Genomic DNA, 12,504 nt, shown 5'->3' with positions numbered 1-12,504 from the left:
AGTAATAAAACATATATCTATATCATAAAAATATGAATCAGAGTCTGGGGAGATAACAAGAATGCTTGTTATCAATCATAAGGAATTTAGCATAAATTCCATCACCCAAGTAGTAGGTCAGGTATGGCTTGGACTGTGAAAATCACTGGCCAGCCCCCCTAGCCCAAAAGAAAAGCCCAAGGGCAAGCAAAAGAACATCGCAAAGAAATAAGGCAGAGAATAATAATGAAAGACACCTAGTGTCTTCTGGTCTCTGCGCGTCTGTGTGGACAAACACATGAACAAATCCTGCATTCACACAACTATGGCCCTACACATGCAATGTGACAATTGCTGAGAGAAATAAGTATTCATACAGGAAAGAAGATTCTTAATTTTTTCCTTTATTTCCACCAGGTGTAAGCAAGTAAGTTTTGTTCAAATGCTGTACAGCAATAAGTATGGTGATTTGCTTTAATGGTTGAATAACCCATTCTAGTGGATTTTGTAATAATTTTATGTTAATCTATGATCCCATTGTTAACATTCTTTTCTTCTAAATAATTAGGCTCATTTGTCAGAGTAATCTTAAATGTTACTTTAGGTTAATTAATGTAAATTATATTAAGCAAACATAGAACCCCTTGTGAATAGCCAACCATATTTTCAAATTAGAACCTCAATTAAAATGTTATGGTTTAGTAATTACAGAGTCATGGAGTCTCCTATAGTGTTCCCAAGTTATTTTGAAGGTATGATATTTATTGACGTTCTTCATATCTTCCCATGTATCTTCTTCATTGACGTATTAAGAGCACTTCTCCTCGGTCTCCAGTTACCATGGGGAGTCCATGTTCACCGATGATTTCCTTTCTCCTGTAAAACATAAGATTTCAAGCAACAGAAGCATCTTCACTTAAACATATCAGCTAATTTTTAGAGTAAGTCCCTTCAAAACAGTCAAGTGAGTATCAAGAGACTTTGCACTCGTGTGTCAGCAATTAATGTTCACTGCCTGTTGGTTTATTCTGCCTCCATCCCCTGTCCTTATCTCAGTGAAGCTGTAATAAAATGGCTGCTTACCTCTGAATGAATTCTACCTTGGGGAAAGTGAAATTAAACAGTGGTTTATTTGGGTGTCAGACGATGCCTCACATTTACCTATAGCCATGTAATTACTGAGCTATGCCTGTTGAAGCACATTAAATTCTGTGTCAATACAAATGTATACATTAAAATGCAGTAAAATAATTTGAAGTTTGGAAAAAGTATTTTAAGGACATTAAAACCCAGTGACTTCACCGTTTATCTTGCTAGATAGAGGAGATAACTCATTTTGAAATTTTAGATGAGAGAGTTGGAATCATTCTATTTACTATCTATAGAGAAAATATAATTTAATCTCTGATATAATTATGAAATAATTATAATTGATATAATTGAAGATATGATATAGTTATATAAATATATCTTACACTATATAAGCATGCATATATAGTATATACAAATGTATTTTATTCTATAGTGATAAACTATTATATGTTTCAACCAATAACAGATTGAAAATATACAAAGATGAGGTTTTGCTTGTACTTGTGTGTGAAGAAGGAGCTAACATGTGCTGTGTTCACCAGTCAGACTTTTACAGACTTTAGCCCTGAGACTCACAGTTAAGTATTGAAGTTCTATAAAACAGCAATCACAAGAGTTTTCCTATTAAAATATAAAAATATCCCCTGGCAGTGAACAAGGAGACACTTTGCTGATGGTGTTGTTCTTACATCAGTCAGGGGCAGGGCAGAGAGCAGTCCTTTTTGCATCCTGCCTCAATGTCTGGCTTGGTAGCCAAAGCTGTCTCATGTCTTGGCATCATAAAACTCAACTCAAATCAAATCAAACACAGACACTACAGCACAGAAGAAAGAAGACTGACGGACACCTGCAGACTGCCACAGACTCGCTCCCCAGAGCAAGGGCAGGCAGACCATAGACACCCGCTTGCCACCTTCAAGCAGCAAGGATAAAGGATGTCTCCTAGAGACCTGTCAGCCATGTGGAGAGCTACAAGCCATGTTGTCAGCCTGCATCAGGAGCCACTGTAATGTGGTGAGCACTTACGGGAGAATCAGAATTGCGGTAGAGCAGCTTGAGCATTATGAAGAGAGACGGAAATGGAGAGGCTGGAGAGGAGTAGCCAGCCCTGAGCTGGCACTGAGAAGTATGTCTGAGTCTATGGCTTCCCAGTGGCCAGGGTCTGTGTCAACTCCCATGGTTCATATGACCAATAGAGAACACAGGGAATCCTTGCTTGGGGTGGGAACCATGTAGACATCCATGAGCTGTTAATAACTGGCCATGCCTCTCACTGGATACAACATCCAAAGATCTGGTCCCCATCTCTCACAATCAGCAGCACTTAGGAGAGCGGGCCTTCTACCTTGCCTAAGCAACACAGTGTTGCTGGTTCTAGTAACTGGGCTGTGGTGAGCCTGTCCCAGGGTGTAAACATGGGAGAGCTGACCTTGCCACATGTCTGCCATGGAGTGATGATACTTACCCTCCAGCCATTTCTGGCAGTAGGAAAAGCTGCACACGGGATCATGAGTTCTGGAGAACTAGCACTGCCATTCTCTAGGCTCAGCTCTTGAGAATGCTCCCTGCATCTCCCCTGGTCAGCAAAACAGAATTGACCCTTGTGGTACGATTGGTGGTGGGCACACGTGAGCTCGCCCCCAGGGCAAGAGTTCAGGAATTGACCCTGACCCTGCCACTGATCTGCTGTGAGGTGGCCTGAGTGTGAGGGCAATGCCCTCTTCCTCCCGACATGACTTTCCATCTGTAGTACTAGAAAGAGCTGACCATCCTGGGGTCGTGAGAGAATGAGAGCTAGCCCTGCTCACCTCATTAGCTGTAGCACTAGGGAGAGAGGGCCAGAACCTTGGCCCAGTGGACCTGGCTTTGGGTTTTAGGGTAGGAGAGGTAAGCCGGCCCCAAAGGCGTGAAAGCAAGAGAGATGATTCTGCCTCTTGTCAATGGCAGCATTGAGTGGCTGCCATGGTTTGAATATGCTTTGCCCAGGCAGTGGCACTATTTGGAAGTGTGGTCTTGTTGGAGTGAGTGTGGCCTTGTTAGACAAGGTGTGTCACTGTTGGAGTGGGTTTTAAGACCCTCATGCTAGCTGTCTGGAAGTGAGTATTCTGTTAGCAGCCTTCAGATGATGTAGAACTCTCAGCTCTGCCTAAACCATGCCTGCCTGCTGCCTGGATGCTGCCATTACTCCTGCCTTGATGATAATGGACTGAAACTCTGAAAAGGTATGCCAGCCCCAATTAAATATTGTCTTTTATAAAACTTGCATAGTCATGATGTCTTTTCCCAGCAGTAAAGCCCTAACTAAAACAGTGGCCTAGCTGGGGCAGTGCCAGAGGGCTTGCTCCTGTGATCCAGACAAAAGACAACTGGCAGGCTGACCACCTCACCATCCACCCAGGCACAAGTCCAGGTCTCTGCGTTGTCGATCCTCAAATCTATACAATGTGTGAAGAGTTGGGATACAAGGCCAGTCCTCTTGTTCTAGGAACATGGGTTCTCCATGACACAGGGCAACAACAAGATAACCTGGAGAAGTCCCAGTGAGAATACAATGTTCATGGTACCAAAGAGGCCAGAGATCTAGATCCATGCCAGTGATGCATTGCAGTGAACACTTGCAAGTAAAGATGTGTGGACAGTGACATACACTGTGGACACTCTGGGTCATACTACAGCTTCCATAATGAGGTATTTTCTGTGCTTGTTGTTGTTGGTGGTGGTGGTTGGTTGGTTGGTCGGTTGGTTGTGTGTTTTATTTTTGGGAAATGTTACAAGGGTGAAGGGTGAATATGAGGTCATGTGGAGAAGAGTGCCCCAGGATATGAAACTCACAAAGAAAGAAAATATATATATATGTATATACTTAAAAACTTTTATTATGTTTATTGTGTTACACATATCTTGCATATATTAATACATTAACTACATAAAATATACATATTCATACTTTCACACTTGCAATTCACTTTTACTTTATATAACTTAGATAAGGATTTCCCCATTGAAAAACAAGATGTGTATGTCATGTATGTGCAATAATGTTTAAAATGTCCACTAACGTGTGCAAAATAAGAATACTATAATAGAAATGATTACAACCACAGAGTGAAACAATAATACCTGTAATATGTTTTAAGTTGTACAAATAGTAAGATATAATCGCAGTAGTAAAATGTTATGGATGAATTAGACAAGATGGATGAAGCAAAGAAGTGCAGGCCGACAGGAGCCGGATGTAGATAGCTCCTGAGAGACACAGCCAGAATACAGCAAATACAGAGGCGAATGCCAGCAGCAAACCACTGAACTGAGAGTAGGACCCCCGTTGAAGGAATCAGAGAAAGAACTGGAAGAGCTTGAAGGGGCTCGAGATCCCATATGTACAACAATGCCAAGCAACCAGAGCTTCCAGGGACTAAGCCACTACCTAAAGACTATACATGGACTGACCCTGGACTCTGACCCCATAGGTAGCAATGAATATCCTAGTAAGATTATCAGTGTAAGGGGAAGCCCTGGGTCCTGCTAAGACTGAACCCCCAGTGAACTAGATTGTTGGGGGGAGGGCGGCAATGGGGGGAGGATGGGGAGGGGAACACCCATAAAGAAGGGGAGGGGGAGGGATTAGGGGGATGTTTGCCCGGAAACCGGGAAAGGGAATAACACTCGAAATGTATATAAGAAATACTCAAGTTAATAAAAAAAAAGGCAGGGTCCATCCAGTATTAAATATGACACTTAAATATGTTTTAAATAACAATATATGAGAGTTTGTTACTATTATACTAAGTGAAACAAAAAAATGTTTTGGATGCAGGAATCAGAGTACTACAAATTAGACTTAGGGGCTTTACAAAAGGGAGAGCATGGGATTTTAAAGATATCAGTTGAGGGGCACAAGAAACTGGAAGGGAGAAAGTGGGTGTGAATATGATTAAGATTCTATTTTATGTGTATAAAATACTGAAAGAATAAAAAGTCACCAACAAGTAACATCTTAGAAAATAGTTTAAGATGTGAAGATTATCAGCCATGGTTGACAGAAATACTGTGGTCCATTATTAATACTTCATATTTACAGTGCTGACTACAAAAGTTTGAGGTTTCCAGTCCTTGATCCATTAATAATGTGATCTTCCCGTTCAATTTTTTCCAATTCAGATGTAAATGCAAACTACCAAATTCCTCTGTGACATTGGTTGGTGTCTCCTATTTTTAAAATGCAAAGTTAGCTAATGTCACCATTAGTGAGCATAATATCCATATCCTTTTAAGTAGAGCATTATTAACAAATGAAGAGCATGTGATAATCAAATATATATCAAGACTAGTGTAAGATTTATCTATGTTACTAATACCACAGATATTGGGCGAAATATGTTCTCATTAGTAAATTGAAATAAAACCAATATTGAGCACAAGGTAAGTTATCAAAAAAGGGAGCATGACTAATACTTCTGTGTGTGCCCTGTAGCTAGAAAGACAGTCATGGATGAGTCACAGTAGAGGAAATGCAGCAATATGAGGCAGCAGACAGTTAGTCAAAAGACTGAGCTGTGATGTGTTTATCTAAATTACAGAATGTCAAAGATCAGTCCCTGTGACAACACCACAAATCTGTGAAAGTATCATTCTAGATACTACCTTTAAGGAAGTTCTGGTGAGATTTACTTAGAACACTGATTTACTTAAACCATGGAAAATTATTTATTTTTGCAGTGATCATTTTATTAAGTATAAGTGTTTGTTATGATCTAGTAGTCAAAACATATCTAGTTAATATATGATAAAAGGATTACATGAGTGAATTATTTCCTTACATATATTAATGAAAAATGCTTCTATTTTGGTTTTCCTTACATGTTCTGATATTTAAATCTTATAAAGCCAAAAAATTATACCTATTATAAATAAATACAAATATGAATTTCTTCACATATATATATATATACATATATATATATATATATATATATATATATATATATATATATACATGCCATACAGTAGGGATGATACATAGAAATCAATTCTACCTACAAGTTGTTCTTTCCTGTCACATAACTAATTGAACGATTTGACATTCACTTTTGAGGTAATCGTAATACCACAAAAAAAACTGAAAAATAATGGTTTCTTCATTGCTGTTTTCTACTTATAAAACATAAATTGTATTTCCCTAAAGTGTTTGTAATAAATGGATGAGAAACTTTTAATATGGTTGTACTTTATTATTTCTGCCTGCATTAAAATGCATATACTTTAAAAATCACAAATAAGGACACAATGAGAAGACCAAACCTAAGGATAATAGGTATAGAAGAGAGTGAAGACTCTCAACTTAAAGGGCCAGTAAATGAGACAGAGAGATAGACCAGTGGAATAGAATTGAAGACCCAGAAATGAACCCACAAACCTATGGTCACTTGATTTTTGACAAAGGAGCCAAAACCATCAAATGTAAAAAAGATAGCATTTTCAGCAAAAGGTGCTGGTTCAACTGGAGGTCAACATGTAGAAGAATGCAGATCGATTCATTCTTATCACCATGTACAAAGCTTACGTCCAAGTGGATCAAGGACCTCCACATCAAACCAGATACACTCAAACTAATAGAAGAAAAAATGGGGAAGCATCTTGAACACATGGGCACTGGAGAAATTTTCCTGAACAAAACACCAATGGCTTATGCTCTAAGATCAAGAATCAACAAATGGGATCTCATAAAACTGCAAAGCTTCTGTAAGGCAAAAGACACTGTGGTTAGGACAAAAGGACAACCAACAGATTGGGAAAAGATCTTTACCAACCCTACAACAGATAGAGGCCTTATATCCAAAATATACAAAGAACTCAAGAAGTTAGACTGCAGGGAGACAAATAACCCTATTAAAAATGGGGTTCAGAGCTAAACAAACAATTCACAGCTGAGGAATGCTGAATGGCTGAGAAACACCTAAAGAAATGTTCAACATCTTTAGTCATAAGGGAAATGCAAATCAAAACAACCCTGAGATTTCACCGCACACCAGTGAGAATGGCTAAGATCAAAAACTCAGGTGACAACAAATGCTGGCGAGGATGTGGAGAAAGTGGAACACTCCTCCACTGTTGGTGGGATTGCAGACTGGTACAACCATTCTGGAAATCAGTCTGGAGGTTCCTCAGAAAATTGGACATTGAACTACCTGAGGACCCAGCTATACCTTTCTTGGGCATATACCAAAAAGATGCCCCAACATATAACAAAGATACATGCTCCACTATGTTCATAGCAGCCTTATTTATAATAGCCAGAAGCTGGAAAGAACCCAGATGCCCTTCAACAGAGGAATGGATACAGAAAATGTGGTACATCTACACAGTGGAATATTACTCAGCTATCAAAAACAATGACTTTGTGAAATTCATAGGCAAATGGATGAAACTGGAAAATATCATCCTGAGTGAGGTAACCTAATCACAGAAAAACACACGTGGTATGCACTCATTGATAAGTGGCTATTAGCTCAAATGCTTGAACTGCCCTAGATGCACAGAACACATGAAACTCAAGAAGTATGGAGGGGCTCGAGACCCCAAAAGTACAGCAATGTCAAGCAACCAGAGCTTCCAGGGACTGAGCCACTACCTGAAGACTATACATGGACTGACCCTGGACTCTGACCCCATGGGTAGCGGTGAATATCCTAGTGAGAGCGCCAGTGGAGGGGGAAGCCCTGGGTCCTGCTGAGACTGAACCCCCAGTGAACTGGACTGTGGGGGGAGGGCGGCAATGGGGGGAGGGTTGGGAGGGGGGCACCCATGGGGAAGGGGAGGGGGGAGGGGGATTTTGCCCGGAAGCCGGGAAGGGGAATGGCACTTGAGGTGTGTATAGGAAATACTCAAGTTAATTAAAAAAAAAAAATAAATAAATAAAAAAAAGAAGAAGTATGACCAAAATGCGAATGCTTCACTCCTTCTTTAAAAGGGGAACAAGAATACCCTTGGCAGGGAATAGGGAGGCAAAGATTAAAACAGAGACAAAAGGAACACCCATTCAGAGCCTGCCCCACATGTGGCCCATGCATATACAGCCACCCAATTAGACAAGATGGATGAAGCAAAGAAGTGCAGACCAACAGGAGCCGGATGTAGATCGCTCCTGAGAGACACAGCCAGAATACAGCAAATACAGAGGCCAATGCCAGCAGCAAACCACTGAACTGAGAATAGGACCCCCGTTGAAGGAATCAGAGAAAGAACTGGAAGAGCTTGAAGGGGCTCGAGACCCCATATGTACAACAATGCCAGGCAACCAGAGCTTCCAGTGACTAAGCCACTACCTAAAGACTATACATGGACTGACCCTGGACTCTGACCTCATAGGTAGCAATGAATATCCTAGTAAGAGCACCAGTGGAAGGGGAAGCCCTTGGTCCTGCCAAGGTTGGACCCCTAGTGTACAGGAATATCGGGGGTCAGGAAGAAGGGTTCATAGGGAGGGGAACACCCTTATTGATGAAGGGGAGGAGGATGGAATAGGGTGCTTTTGTCCAGGAAACTTGGAAAGGGAATAACATTGGAAATGAAAATAAAAAATCCAATAAAAATCACAAATAAGGTATTTCAGAATGTCTAAAATGTATGTAAGGTAATAAGTTAAAAGAAAGCATTTAGCTGTTGATGCAAAATAGTTGGAGGACTGTTTTTCATAGGTTGTAGGCACTGAATTGCAAGAAAAATGTTGATTCTGACAAGACTTTTGGAACAAAAATAAAAGAGGTACTGACATTTTAGTGGAATCACGCTATGACATTGTAGCCAGGATGTCTGAATTCCTGAAGGAGAGCTTAAAACACACCACCATCTTTGTAGACAACACTATGTGCATTTAAATACATATAGACTCAGTTCTATGCTGGCTGTTATATATTTGATAAATATCTATATATCTAGTATAAATATCATCTACCTTAACAATGTGGGTGTCTCACTAGACATCATTATATAGCCTAATTTGGATTTTAAAATACAAATAATTTATACACTAAATACTCAAAGGTTAGCTCAAACCTTAGCTTTGCACAAAATTATAAGCTTTCTGAGGTGCTGGACAGTGGAACCATGCAGTGTGTTTGACTATACAATAAATCAATTTATAATTATCACAGAGAAGCCCACACCTGGCACTGTATTTGCACATATTGAGCCACGGATATCTCTCGTGGTGAAGTTGGTTAGGCAGAACACAATACATGTTTCTATTCTGCATTCCATTAAGGCAGATCATCCACCTTTTGACTGTATTAATAAAAACAGAACTGAACAGTAAAACTCCAACAATGAATATACACTGACTATAACTCCTATGAGGCAAGCTATTTAAAACGTAAAAATATAAAGGATATATTTTACTGAACATGAGTAAAAGTAATATAGAAATCAAATGTCCAGCAAAATTAAATGTAGACGCACATGCCACTCAGTCACTGGTTTGTCTTGTCAATAGCTCAAAAATTGCTGCAAATTTGACTTGGGTTTTGTTTATATAGGTGTTTGTAAGCTGTAGTATACTGCTGTTGTGGAGGTAACAAAAGAAAGCAGAAGTCAGAGGCTCCAAATCCGTTTCTTAAATCCCACTTGCAGTATAAGTTAACATAAAACTAAACACACATTGAGACTATCAGAAACCACTTACTTCAAACAGTGAGTAGATCAAGTGTGAAGGAAAACAAAATGAAAGACAATTTATGTAATTAAACCCACAAATTACATGTTGGATTGCTATATAACAATAAAATAATCTCAGAATTAACAATCCCAGAGATAAATGGCTAATTTGAAACTTTAATAATATCTGTTAGTAAACCAGTTTCCCAAGATATAAAAGAAAACAAAAACAAAAAAACAACAGCAAACCTCCCCCCAATAATTTAGTAGGTATCGCACAAAGGGAGAAGGAAAGAACAAAAAGAAGAAAGAAATGAGAATGGGAAAGAAGGAAGGAAGAAGGGAGGAAAGGAGGAAGGGAGGGAGGGGCAGGGAGGGGGAAGGAAGGATGGAGGAAAGAAGGGAAGGAGGGAGAGAAGGAAGATCAAAGGACTGAAGAAAACAAAAAAGTGGAAAGATGCCAGCCAGCCTGTTACCTCCAGGTACAGGTCAACAATGTCCTCTCTAGGAAACTCATTCCTCCACGATCAACCAATAGGAAAGCTTGCAATACTCAATTTTCCAGTAAGTCATTGTCTAATGCAGCAGAAGACAAGGGAGTTGTAAAGGAATCCGGGCAGAAGGAACTATCTGGAGAATATGTGGAGTCAGTAGATATTAACAGATGCAAACACGGGTGAATGAATGCAGTACTAAGAATTATTTGTTTGGCAAAAACCTGGAAGAATGTTTATGAGAGGAATGGAAATGTGTCCTCAAGTGGATGAGAACACAGTGGGGATCTTTCTTTTGGGTTTGATTAATAAGAAGTAGGCCTGGGCCACACTCACTGACACTTTAGAGCACAGATGCCATAGAAAGCTATTTGGAATTATGTTAACAGTCATAATGTAATTGAAACATCATAATGTCTCAAATACTATTAGCAACATATTTGCTTTCTTATAGGCTCATTAAATTCAGGAAAACACGGAATTCAAATTAACAGAGTTCAAATGTTTAAATGAGTCCTCAGTAGGCTGAACAGCCTAATTGAATTTTTTTCTCTCATTGTCCTTGAATTTCCTATCAACACAGAGTCCATGTTTTCTCATGTCCGCCTGCATGTTGGAAAGAAGAAACTGAGAAAAGTTGTGGTCATGAGGGGGTAGTTAGAAAAACAATTGTGCGATAGTAAACATCATGTACAAGCATAAATTCTGGATCCACTTTTCAAGAAAGTAATTACATTCTTCCAAAATGCCATTGCTATGTCAATATACTCACAGTACTGCATATGACAGAACTGAGGGAAAACACAGGATAATAAGGAGATTAAAATTTTTTCAAATGTATATAAAAGTCTCACTCTTGCTAAGATATTAGTGAGAAAACTGCAGGTGATTCAGAAGTTATTTTTAAAAACAGAAATTCTAATTTTGTCTATCTTTCCATTTTCAGTTTTAAGGGGTTTAAATAGAGATAGTGTTATCAGAGCTTATTCATTTAATCCTGCAAATTTTATGTTATTGAAATTACAGATGATTACCTCTATCTTAAAAATATCTCTATGGGTATGGATTAAATTCATGATCATGTGCATTGTAAACTTTTCTTACTTTTGCGCTACATTTCCACTCTGTCTAGATTTTGTTTGCTGAGATGATTTTTGTTGCATGTCTTACTTTAATGGCCATCCTCTCTCTGAATTATGAGTGATAATGTGTGTATGTGTGTCTTTGTACAACCTTCTCATATATTTGGGTTATGCTGGTGTGTGTGTGTGTGTGTGTGTGTGTGTGTGTGTGTGTGTGTGTGTTTGTGTGGCTATACTGTGTATAATTTAAGTTCTCTATGGGCATATAAATGTTAAGTATGAAAATGCTTTCATACATATATTAAAAGGAAATAATGAATAACATGTGTGATATTGTTTCTGTTTCATTTATCTATTCATACCTTTTAGGTATGAATGAACTTGAATTTAATCCTGTCTGTGTGTACATTGACACATAAACATGCATGTCGTAATAAATATGGCATGCAACAATGTATTTATTTGTAGTTTCATTTGTGCTTCTAATTTGTACATTTGAATATAATTTTACACATCATAGAATTTAAGAATTTATACTTCTAAACGTTCTATTTTATTGCCTCCTTTCCAATCAACATTCAATATTTTGGTATCTGGCAGGGTAGAAGTGTCTTTTTTCTTATTAATTATTGTATTTATTTACCTCCCAAATGTTGCCCCTCCCAGTCATCCCTCTGAGAGTTCTTTGCCCTATCTCCCTCTGAGAGAGTGCTTCTGCCCAACTCCTCATACCCCTTCTCTGGGGCATCAAGTCTCTACAGGATGAGGCACACTTTCCCACTAAGATCAAACAAGACAATTCTCTACTACATATGCGGAGTGGGAGTGTGGTCCTGACCAGGCCATATTTGCTCTTTGGTCAGTAGCCTACTTTCTGAGAGCTCCAAGATTTCCTGCTTAGTTGACCTTCCTATGGGGTTGCCATCCTTTATTAGCCTAAAATTACAGCATATCCATGATAAAATCCACAGACCATAAGAAATTAAACCAGAGGGAAGACCCAAGTGAGGATACCCAATCCTATTTAGAAGGGGAAAATAATCACGGTCCGGTGGCAGAGGGCAGAGGGGACCTGGGTAGGAGAGGGAAGTGGGAGGAGAAAAGGGGTTGAGATCAGACATGGAGGGAGATAAAAGAGAAGTTCAAAGGGCCAGGAAGATGAACACAAATATGCAGTTGCTAGGGGTGCAGGGTAGAGGGAGCCT

General features: G+C 39.2%; 1 long non-coding RNA gene across 1 annotated transcript in view; it reads right to left on the bottom strand.

Moving 5' to 3' along the window:
* Positions 1 to 365: 365 nt before the first annotated feature.
* Positions 366 to 12,504, bottom strand: part of LOC148001120 (uncharacterized) — a 39,158-nt gene continuing 27,019 nt past the window's right edge. Inside the window, exon 3 of the long non-coding RNA XR_015639148.1 lies at positions 366 to 855. This is a non-coding gene — a long non-coding RNA (uncharacterized LOC148001120). The remainder of the gene's footprint in view (positions 856 to 12,504) is intronic.

This window comes from Rattus norvegicus, chromosome 15, assembly GCF_021556685.1.
Source record: "Rattus norvegicus strain SHRSP/BbbUtx chromosome 15, alternate assembly SHRSP_T2T, whole genome shotgun sequence".
NCBI lineage: Eukaryota > Metazoa > Chordata > Mammalia > Rodentia > Muridae > Rattus > Rattus norvegicus.
Note: the sequence above shows the minus strand (reverse complement) of the source record. Positions and strands in the feature narration are given on the sequence as shown.